Here is a 10,921-nt window from a genome sequence, read left to right as displayed (position 1 = left end):
TTGAAGCTTGATCACTGTATCTGTTCACTAACTCCCCTGGCTGAGAGGATCTAACCTCGGCTCACAGCAAGTATTGAGCCTTGAAATTGCCTGGCCTGTGCAGCTCAGTACCCCAGCACTGTGTATTTGTCTGCCGAGTATTTTTATAATGTGGTAGCCCAGAGAGCATTGAAGATGGAATTTTCCAGCTTGAAAGAAGAATGATTGATGTATTTGGCGACTGAATCGGATAACATGAATCGTACTTTCACAGAAGCAAGTGTGCTGGGTAAAGTGAAGATAGGAAATAGAGGGGCATTATATGCTTAGTACCTGCAAGTGACATGGTCCCCTCAGAATTGGGATGGCACACACCTTGGTAGAAGCATTGCATTGGTTTGTGCCACTGGCAAGAAGTGACAGAGTGAGAAGAGTGCTGGACAGGAACTACCTGGATTGGTTGGTAAGTGAAAATTGTAGCTCCATGATTATCATACAATTGTTCATTGTCAGTGTTTCAGCATTTGTTGCCCAGCTAAAGTATATTGCACCCCAGATGGGACTTGAACCCACAATCCCTGGCTTAGAAGGCCAGTGCCTTATCCATTAGGCCACTGGGGTTATATAAAATTTGTGCATCTTGCTTGTAACCTGTCGCTTTGTCTGTATCTGATCACTGCCAAATTTGATGGGCCATCCCTTTCTTTTCATGCACGATCACATTGTATCAGTTCCAAAGATCCCAGCAATGATGTGACAGGATCTGACTTGCTTTTGAGCGTCAGCATTTCGTACAGTTGTGTGCTGGGCAAAATGTTGACTGCAGGTGAAAAACAAGTGGCTTTACAGATGTTTCCCTGCTTGCCCTGGTTCCCAGTTTCATTGATTTGCAAGACTGCCCTGCTGACTTCACTATTTGATTGCTGCATATTTCAGCAATGTGGACAAAGAGCTGGTTTTCACAGATTGAAAAGCATTCTTATTCCAGATGTGGCGCAAATCCATAATCCCTGATTCTGGAAGCCAGTGCCTTATCCATTCGACCACTAGGGTCAGATGAGTGCATAACCAGCCTTGATGCACTTGGTCAGTGCTCCACATTCTCACTATTCTACCTGTCCTTGTGGCCACTCCCTTTGTTTCCATCAACATATCTACCAATTCCACACACTTCATCAGTGATTGGTAGTTGTTGTGAGCTTATTTGATTTCCTGAAGCCCCATGCTGAATGATACATTTTACGATCTTGGAAATGTCACTGCCGATCATTGGGAATCAGGTTTACAAATCTTTCCATCAGCATGCTGCCCTTCAATTTGACAAGCACCGCTGCATTGATTAGACTTCTCTTGCTGGAAAAATGCTCTGATTTACAATGGACCTTGATATTTGGTGACAACTGTTAGCGGGCTGCGGACTCCTTCAGAGATTCGCGAGTGTTCAACAAGGGAATGATGTCAATCATCGTCAAATACATCATTATGTTACTTCCACATCATCAAGGTGAAGGCGTTCGATCCTGCAGTGCACAGATGGGTGTCAAGAAATCTGTGTGATTGAAGCTTGATTATTGTAAATCGACTCACTGTATCTGTTCAGTATCTCCCCTGGCTGAGAGGAGCTAACCTCAGCTCACAGCAAGTATTGAGCCTTGCAACAGCCTGGCCTGTGCAGCTCAGTACCCCATCACTGTGTATTTGTCTGCCGAGTATTTTTATAATGTGGTAGACCAGAGAGCATTGAAGATGGAATTTTCCAGCTTGGAAGAAGAATGTGTGATGTATTTGGCGACTGAATTTGATAACATGAATCGTACATGTAATGTAATTTCACAGTAGCAAGTGTGCCTTGCGTGTTGGGTTCAGTGAAGATAGGAAATAGAGGGGCATTATACGCCTAGTACCTGCAAGTGACATTGCCCCCTCAGAATTGGGATGGCGCACATCTTGGTCGAAGCATTGCATTGGTTTCTGCCACTTGAAAGAAGCGACAGGGTGAGACGGGTGCTGGACAGGAACTATTTGGATTGGTTGGTAAGTTAAAATTGAAGCTACCTGACTGTCATGCAGTAGTTCACCATAAGTGTTTCAGCATTTGTTGCACAGGTACAGTTTGTTTCAAACTCCAGATGGGACTATGAACCCACAATCCCTGGCTTAAGAGGCCAGTGCCTTATCCATTAGGCCACTGGGGCTGTATGAATTTTAATCTTGATGCTTGTAACCTGCTCGCTTGTCCCTATCGATTCGCTGCCAAATTTGGTGCCTTTTTGTCGGCCATCCCTTTCTTTTGATACACAATCACATTGTATCAGTTCCAAAGATCCCAGCAAAGACGTGACAGGATCTGACTTGCTTTTGAGCGTCAACAATTGGTACAGTTGAGTGCTGGGCAAAATGTTGACTGTAGGTGAAAAGCAAGTGGCTTTGCAGAGGTTTCCTTGCTTACCCTGGCTGCAAGTTTCATTGATTTGCAAGACTGCTCTCCTGACTTAGCTATTTGATCACTGTATATTTCAGCAAGCAGGACAATGAGTTGGTTTTCACAGAATGAAGTTGATTTAAAACCAAGCTCATCCCCGATGGGACTTGAACCCACAAAAATACATGGTAATGATATCAATCATCGTCAAATGACATCATTATGTTATTTCCATATCATGAAGGTGAAGGCATTCGATCCTGCAGTGCACAGGTGGGTCTCAAGGAATCTGTGTGATTGGAGCTTGATTATTGTCAGTCCGTTTACTGTATCTGTTCACTACCTCCCCTGGCTGAGAGGAGCGAACCTCAGCTCACAGCAGGAATAGAGCCTTGCAATTGCCTGGCCTGTGCAGCTCAGTACCCCAGCACACTGCGCATTTGCCTGCTGAGTATTCTTGTAATGTGGTAGCCCAGAAAGCATTTGCTGCAAGAATTAAATACCTTGGAGGAGTACTGCTTGCCACAGTACTGAAACGGCCCTTATCAAAGTTGCAAATGACATGATATGTGACAGTGACCATGGTAAATTATCTCTTCTCATCCTTCTTGACCTGTCTGCAGTCTTTGACACGGTTGACGACAACATCCTTCTGCAACGCCTCTCCTCTGTTGTCCAGCTGGTTGGGACTGCGCTCACCTGCTTCCATTCTTATCTATCCAGTCGTAACCAGGGAATCACCTGCAATGGCTTCTCTTCCCACTCCCGCACCGTTACCTCTCGAGTACCCCAAGGATCTATCCTTGGCCCGTTCCTATTTCTCATCGAGCTTCTGCCCCTCGGCTACATGATCCGAAAACACAACGTCAGGTTCCACATGTTCGCTGATGATACCCAGCTCTACCTCACCACCATCTCTCTCGACCCCTCCACTATCTCTCATTTGTCACACTGCTTGTCTGACATCCATTACTGGATGCGCCAAAATTTCCTCCACTAAATATTGGGAAGACTGATGCCATATTGTCTTTGGTCCCTGCCACAAACTCCGTTCCCTAACCACCAACTCCATCCCTCTCACTTACCACTGTCTGAGGCTAAACCAGATGGTTCGCTACCTTGGAGTCCTATTTGACCCTGAGATGAGCTTCTGACCACATATCCACTCCATCACCAAGACTGCCTGCATCCACCTCTATAACATCGCCCGCCTCCATCCCCCACCGCCTCAGCTCACCTGCTGCTGAAACCCTCATCCAAGCCTTTGTTACCTCGAGATTCGACTATTCCAATGCTCTCCTGGCTGGCCTCCCATATTGCACCCTCCATCAACTTGAGCTCATTCAACTCTGCTGCTCGTATCCTAAATCGCACCAAGTCCCATTCACCCATCACTGTGCTCGCTGATCTACACTGGCTCCCGGTCCGAGAACGCCTCGATTTTAAAATTCTCATCCTTGTTTTCAAATCCCTCCATGGCTCCGCCTCTCCCTAGCTCTGTAACCTCCTCCAGCCCTACGAGATCTCTGCGCTCCTGCAATTCTTGCCTCTTGCGTATCCCCGATTTTAATCGCTCCACCATTGGTGGCCGTGCCTTCAGCTGCCTAGGCCCTAAGCTCTGGAATTCCCTCCCTAAACATCTCCGCCTCATTACCTCTCTCTCCTCCTTTAAGACGGTCCTTAAAACCTACCTCTTTGACCAAGCATGTCCTTACGTCTCCTTATGTGGCTCGGTGTCAAATTTTGTTTGGTAACGCTCCTGTGAAGTGCCTTGGGATGTTTTACTACGTTAAAGGCGCTATATAAAAGCAAGTTGCAGTTGTTGTCGTTATTGAGTGTGCTATGTATTTGGCCACTGATTGAATCTGATAACGTGAATCGTACATGAAATGTAATTCGATGTCAACATTTCAAAGTCGCAACTGTGCCTGGGGTGTTGGGTAAAATGAAGACTAGGCGTTAAAGGGGCATTATCTGCCTGGAAATGCAGGTGGCATTGTATTGTTCCCTGAGTATTGGGATGGCGCACTGCTTAGTAAAAGCATTGCATTGGTTTATGCCACTGGAAAGTGAGTGACAGATTAAGAAGGGTGCTGGACAGGAACGACCTGGATTGGTTGGTAAGTTAAAAGGAAAGCTGTGTCACAGTTACAAAATGTAACACTGTTCATGGAGGTACTTTGAGCATTTGTGGCAGGGCCAAAATGTACTTCACCCCAGATGGGACTTGAACCCACAATTCCTGGCTTAGGAGGCCAGTGCCTTATCCATTAGGCCACTGGGGCTGTGTGTGATTGGAGCTTGGTGCTTGTAACCTGCCCATTTGTCTTTATGTAATTGCATCCAAACTTGATGCCCTTTTTATGGGCCATCCCCTTCTTTTCATGCACAATCACATTGAATCAGTTCCAAAGATCCCAGACTGGATCTGACTTGCTTTTGAGCGTCAACAATTGGTTACAGTTGAGTGCTGGGCAAAATATTGACTGTAGGTGAAAAGCAAGTGATATTGCAGAGGTTTCCTTGCTTGCCCTGGCTGTAAGTTTCATTAATTCACATGATGGTTCCTTTGATCACTGAATATTTCAGCATTGTGGACAAAGAGCTGGTTTTCACAGAATGAAGCAATTTAAAACCAAGCTCACACTTGATGGGATGTTTACAATCCCTGCCATTAGGAAATCAGTGCCTTATCCATTAGGCCAGTGGGGCCACAAGACGATGTGAGCAGCTTTGGTGCACTTGGTCAGTGCTCTCCATTCTCACGATATTCTCCCTATCCTTGTGGCCACTCACTTTGTTTCCATCAACATATCTACCAATTCCACACACTTTAGCAGTGATTGGTAGTTGTTGTGAGCTCATTTGATTTCCTGAAGCCCCATGCTAAATGATACATTTTACTATCGTGGTAATGTCACTGCCTATCATTCGGAATCAGGTTTACAAATCTTTCCTTCAGCATGCTGCCCTTCAATTTGACAATCACCGCTATGTTGATTAGGCTTCTATTGCTGGATATATGCTCTGACTTACAATGGACCTTGATATTTGGTGACAACTGTTAGCGGGCTGGGGACTCCTTCAGAGATTCGTGAGTGTTTGTAAGGGTTTAACAAGGGAATGATGTCAATCATCGTCAAATACATCATTCTCTCACTTCCACGTCATGAAGGTGAAGGCATTCGATCCTGCAGTGCACAGATGGATCTCAAGAAATCTGTGTGATTGAAGCTTGATTATTGTCAATCGACTCACTGTATCTGTTCACTACCTCCCCTGGCTGAGAGGAGCGAACCTCGGCTCACAGCAGGTGTTGAGCCTTGCAACTGCCTGGCTTGTGCAGCTCAGTACCCCAGCACACTGTGCGTTTATCTGCCGAGTATTTTTATAATGTGGTAGCCCAGAGAGCATTGAAGATGGAGTTTTCCAGCTTCGAAGAAGAATGTGTGATGTATTTGGCGATTACATGAATCGTACATGTAATGTATTTTCGCAGTAGCAAGCGTGCTGGAGAAAGTGAAGATAGGAAATAGAGGGGCATTATATGCCTCGTACCTGCAAGTGACATTGTCCCCTCAGAATTGGGATGGCGCACATCTTGGTCGAAGCATTGCATTGGTTTCTGCCACTGGAAAGAAGCGACAGAGTGAAACGGGTGCTGGACAGGAACTATTTGGATTGGTTGGTAAGTTAAAATTGAAGCTACCTGACTGTCATGCAGTAGTTCACCATAAGTGTTTCAGCATTTGTTGCACAGGTACAGTTTGTTTCAAACTCCAGATGGGACTATGAACCCACAATCCCTGGCTTAAGAGGCCAGTGACTTATCCATTCGGCCACTGGGGCTGCATGAATTTTAATCTTGGTGCTTGTAACCTGCTCGCTTGTCCCTATCTATTCACTGCCAAATTTGATGCCTTTTTTCGGCCTTCCCTTTCTTTTGATACACAATCACAATGTATCAGTTCCAAAGATCCCAGCAATGACGTGACAGGATCTGACTTGCTTTTGAGCATCAACAATTGGTACAGTTGAGTGCTGGGCAAAATGTTGACTGTAGGTGAAAAGCAAGTGGCTTTGCAGAGGTTTCCTTGCTTGCCCTGGCTGCAAGTTTAATTGATTTGCAAGACTGCTCTCCTGACTTAACTATTTGATCACTGTATATTTCAGCAAGCAGGACAATGAGTTGGTTTTCACAGAATGAAGTTTATTTAAAACCAAGCTCATCCCTGATGGGACTTGAACCCACGAAAACACACGGTAATGATATCAATCGTCGTCAAATGACATCATTATGTTACTTCCACATCATGAAGGTGAAGGCATTCGATGCCATAGTGCACAGGTGGGTCTCAAGGAATCTGTGTGATTGAAGCTTGATTGTTGTCAGTCCGTTTATTGTATCTGTTCACTATGTGACTGTGACCATGGTAAATTATCCCTTCTCATCCTTCTTGACCTGTCTGCAGTCTTTGACACGGTTGATGACAACATCCTTCTGCAACGCCTCTCCTCCGTTGTCCAGCTGGTTGGGACTGCGCTCACCTGCTCCCATTCTTATCTATCCAGTCGTAACCAGGGAATCACCTGCAATGACTTCTCTTCCCACTCTCACACCGTTACCTCTCGAATCCCCCAAGGATCTATCCTTGGCCCGCTCCTATTTCTCATCGAGCTTCTGCCCCTCGGCTACATGATCCGAAAACACAACGTCAGGTTCCACATGTTCGCTGATGATACCCAGCTCTACCTCACCACCATCTCTCTCGACCCCTCCACTATCTCTCATTTGTCACACTGCTTGTCTGACATCCATTACTGGATGTGCCGAAATTTCCTCCACTAAATATTGGGAAGACTGATGCCATTGTCTTTGGTCCCTGCCACAAACTCCGTTCCCTAACCACCAACTCCGTCCCTCTTACTTGCCACTGTCTGAGGCTAAACCTTAGTTCGCAACCTTGGAGTACTATTTGACCCTGATATGAGCTTCTGACCACATGTCCACTCCATCACCAAGACTACCTGCATCCAACTTCATAACATCGCCCGCCTCCATCCCCCACCGCCTCAGCTCACCTGCTGCTGAAACCCTCATCCAAGACTTTGTTCCCTCGAGATTCGACTATTCCAATGCTCTCCTGGCTGGCCTCCCATATTGCACCCTCCATAAACTTGAGCTCATTCAAAACTCTGCTGCCCGTATCCTAAATCGCACCAAGTCCCATTCACCCATCACTGTGCTCGCAGTCTGAGAACGCCTCGATTTTAAAATTCTCATCCTTGTTTTCAAATCCCTCCATGGCTTCACCTCTCCCTATCTCTGTCACCTCCTCCAGCCCTACGAGATCTCTGCGCTCCTGCAATTCTTGCCTCTTGCGTATCCCCGATTTTAATCGCTCCACCATTGGTGGCCGTGCCTTCAGCTGCCTAGGCCCTAAGCTCTGGAATTCCCTCCCTAAACATCACCGCCTCATTACCTCTCTCTCCTCCTTTAAGACGGTCCTTAAAACCTACCTCTTTGACCAAGCATGTCCTTACGTCTCCTTATGTGGCTCGGTGTCAATTTTGTTTGATAACGCTCCTGTGAAGTGCCTTGGGATGTTTTACTACGTTAAAGGCGCTATATAAAAGCAAGTTGCAGTTGTTGTCGTTATTGAGTGTGCTATGTATTTGGCCACTGATTGAATCTGATAACGTGAATCGTACATGAAATGTAATTCGATGTCAACATTTCAAAGTCGCAATTGTGCCTGGGGTGTTGGGTAAAATGAAGACGAGGCGTTAAAGGGGCATTATCTGCCTGGAAATGCAGGTGGCATTGTATTGTTCCCTGAGTATTGGGATGGCGCACTGCTTAGTGGAAGCATTGCATTGGTTTATGCCACTGGAAAGTGAGTGACAGAGTAAGAAGGGTACTGGACAGGAACGACCTGGATTGGTTGGTAAGTTAAAAGGAAAGCTGTGTAACAGTTACAAAATGTAACACTGTTCATGGAGGTACTTTGAGCATTTGTGGCAGGGCCAAAATGTACTTCACCCCAGATGGGACTTGAACCCACAATCCCTGGCTTAGGAGGCTAGTGCCTTATCCATTAGGCCACTGGGGCTGTGTGTGATTGGAGCTTGGTGCTTGTAACCTGCCCATTTGTCTTTATGTAATTGCATCCAAACTTGATGTCCTTTTTATGGGCCATCCCCTTCTTTTCATACACAATCACATTGAATCAGTTCCAAAGATCCCAGACTGGATCTGACTTGCTTTTGAGCGTCAACAATTGGTTACAGTTGAGTGCTGGGCAAAATATTGACTGTAGGTGAAAAGCAAGTGATATTGCAGAGGTTTCCTTGCTTGCCCTGGCTGTAAGTTTCATTGATTCACATGATAGTTCCTTTGACATACCTATTTGGCGACTGAATTTGATAACATGAATCGTACATGTAATGTAATTTCAAAGTAGCAAGTGTGCCTGGCGTGTTGGGTTCAGTGAAGATAGGAAATAGAGGGGCATTTTCTGCCTGAAACCTGCAAGTGACATTGTCCCCTCAGAATTGGGATGGCGCACATCTTGGTCGAAGCATTTCATTGGTTTGTGCCACTGGCAAGAAGTGACAGAGTGAGAAGGGTGCTGGACAGGAACTACCTGGATTGGTTGGTAAGTTAAAATTGAAACTACCTGACTGTCACACAACAGTTGACTGTAAGTGTTTCAGCATTTGTTGCACAGCTTGAGTTTGTTTCACCCCAGATGGGACTTAAACCCACAATCCCTGTCTTAAGAGGCCAGTGCCTTATCCATTAGACCACTGGGGCTATATGAAATTTGTGCATCGTGCTTGTAACCTGTCGCTTTGATCACTGCCAAATTTGATGGGCCATCCCTTTCTTTTCATGCACACTCACATTGTATCAGTTCCAAAGATCCCAGCAATGATGTGACAGGATCTGACTTGCTTTTGAGCGTCAGCATTTCGTACAGTTGAGTGCTGGGCAAAATGTTGACTGCAGGTGAAAAACAAGTGGCTTTACAGATGTTTCCCTGCTTGCCCTGGCTGCAAGTTTCATTGATTTGCAAGACTGCCCTGCTGACTTCACTATTTGATTACTGTATATTTCAGCAATGTGGATAAAGAGCTGGTTTTCACAGATTGAAAAGCATGCTTATTCCAGATGGGGCGCGAATCCATAATCCCTGATTCTGGAACCTGAAAGTGACATTGTCCCCTCAGAATTGGGTTGGAACACAGCTTGGTGGAAGCATTGCATTGGTTTGTGCCACTGGAAAGAAGTGGTAGAGTGAGAAGGGTGCTGGACAGGAGCCACCTCGATTGGTTGGTAAGTTAAAATTGAAGCTACCGAACTGTCACACAACAGTTGACTGGAAGTGTTTTAGCATTTGTTGCATAGTTAGAGTTTGTTTTACCCCAGATGGGACTTGAACCCACAATCCCTGGCATAGGAGGCCAGTGCCTTAGCCATCAGGCCACTGGGCCTATATGAATAACCTCTTCAGTGCTTGTAACCTGTCCCTTTTTCTGTATCTGATCACTGTCAAATTTGATGCCTTTTTATGGGCCATCCCTTTCTTTTCATACACAATCACATTGTATCAGTTCCAAAGATCCGAGGAACGATGTGACAGGATCTGACTTGATTTTGCGCGTGAACATTTCGTACAATTGAGTGCTGGACAAAATGTTGACTGTCGGTGAAAAACAAGTGGCTTTGCAGATGTTTCCTTGCTTGCCCTGGCTGTTATTTTCATTGATTTGCAGGACTGCTCTTCTTACTTAGCTATTTGATTGCTGAATATTTTAGCAATGTGGACAAAGAGCTTGTTTTCACAGATTGAAGATGATTTAAAACCAAGCGCACCCCAGATGGGACTTAAACCCACATTCCCTGACTCCGGAAGCCAATGCCGCCTTATCCATTAGACCACTAGGACCAGATGAGTGCATCAGCAGCCTTGATGCACTTGGTCACTGCTGTACATTCTCACTATATTCTACCTGTACTTGTGGCCACTCACTTTGTTTCCATCAACATATCTACCAATTCCACGTGCTTTAGCAGTGATTGGTAGTTGTTGTGAGCACATTTGATTTCCTGAAGCCCCATGCTAAATGATACATTTTACTATCTTGGAAATGTCCTGCCAATCATTAGGAATCAGGATTACAAATCTTTCCTTCAGCATGCTGCCTTTCAATTTGACAAGCACCACTATGTTGATTAGGCTTCTATTGCTGGATATATGCTGTGACTGACAATGGACCTTGATATTTGGTGACAACTGTTCGCTGCCCTCGGACTCCTTCAGAGATTTGCAAGTGTTTGTAAGGGTTCAACAAGGGAATGATGTCAATCATCGTCAAATACATCATTATGTTACTTCCACATCATGAAGGTGAAGGCGTTCGATCCTGCAGTGCACAGATGGGTCTCAAGAAATCTGTGTGATTGAAGCTTGATCACTGTTTCTGTTCACTAACTCCCCTGGCTGAGAGGACCGA

The 10,921-nt window shown here is 45.5% G+C and overlaps 3 non-coding genes across 3 annotated transcripts; all 3 read right to left on the bottom strand.

Moving 5' to 3' along the window:
* Nucleotides 1-527: 527 nt before the first annotated feature.
* trnar-ucu (transfer RNA arginine (anticodon UCU)) lies at nt 528-600 on the bottom strand. The gene has a single exon. It is a non-coding gene; the product is annotated as a tRNA-Arg (tRNA).
* A 4,013-nt stretch (nt 601-4,613) lies between these two features.
* Nucleotides 4,614-4,686, bottom strand: trnar-ccu (transfer RNA arginine (anticodon CCU)). Its single transcript has one exon. It is a non-coding gene; the product is annotated as a tRNA-Arg (tRNA).
* Nucleotides 4,687-8,441: 3,755 nt separating this feature from the next.
* Nucleotides 8,442-8,514, bottom strand: trnar-ccu (transfer RNA arginine (anticodon CCU)). Its single transcript has one exon. It is a non-coding gene; the product is annotated as a tRNA-Arg (tRNA).
* Nucleotides 8,515-10,921: the final 2,407 nt, after the last annotated feature.

This window comes from Heptranchias perlo, chromosome 11 (genome assembly GCF_035084215.1).
Source record: "Heptranchias perlo isolate sHepPer1 chromosome 11, sHepPer1.hap1, whole genome shotgun sequence".
In the NCBI taxonomy this organism is placed as follows: Eukaryota; Metazoa; Chordata; class Chondrichthyes; order Hexanchiformes; family Hexanchidae; genus Heptranchias; species Heptranchias perlo.
This window is presented reverse-complemented; position numbering and strand designations above follow the sequence as displayed.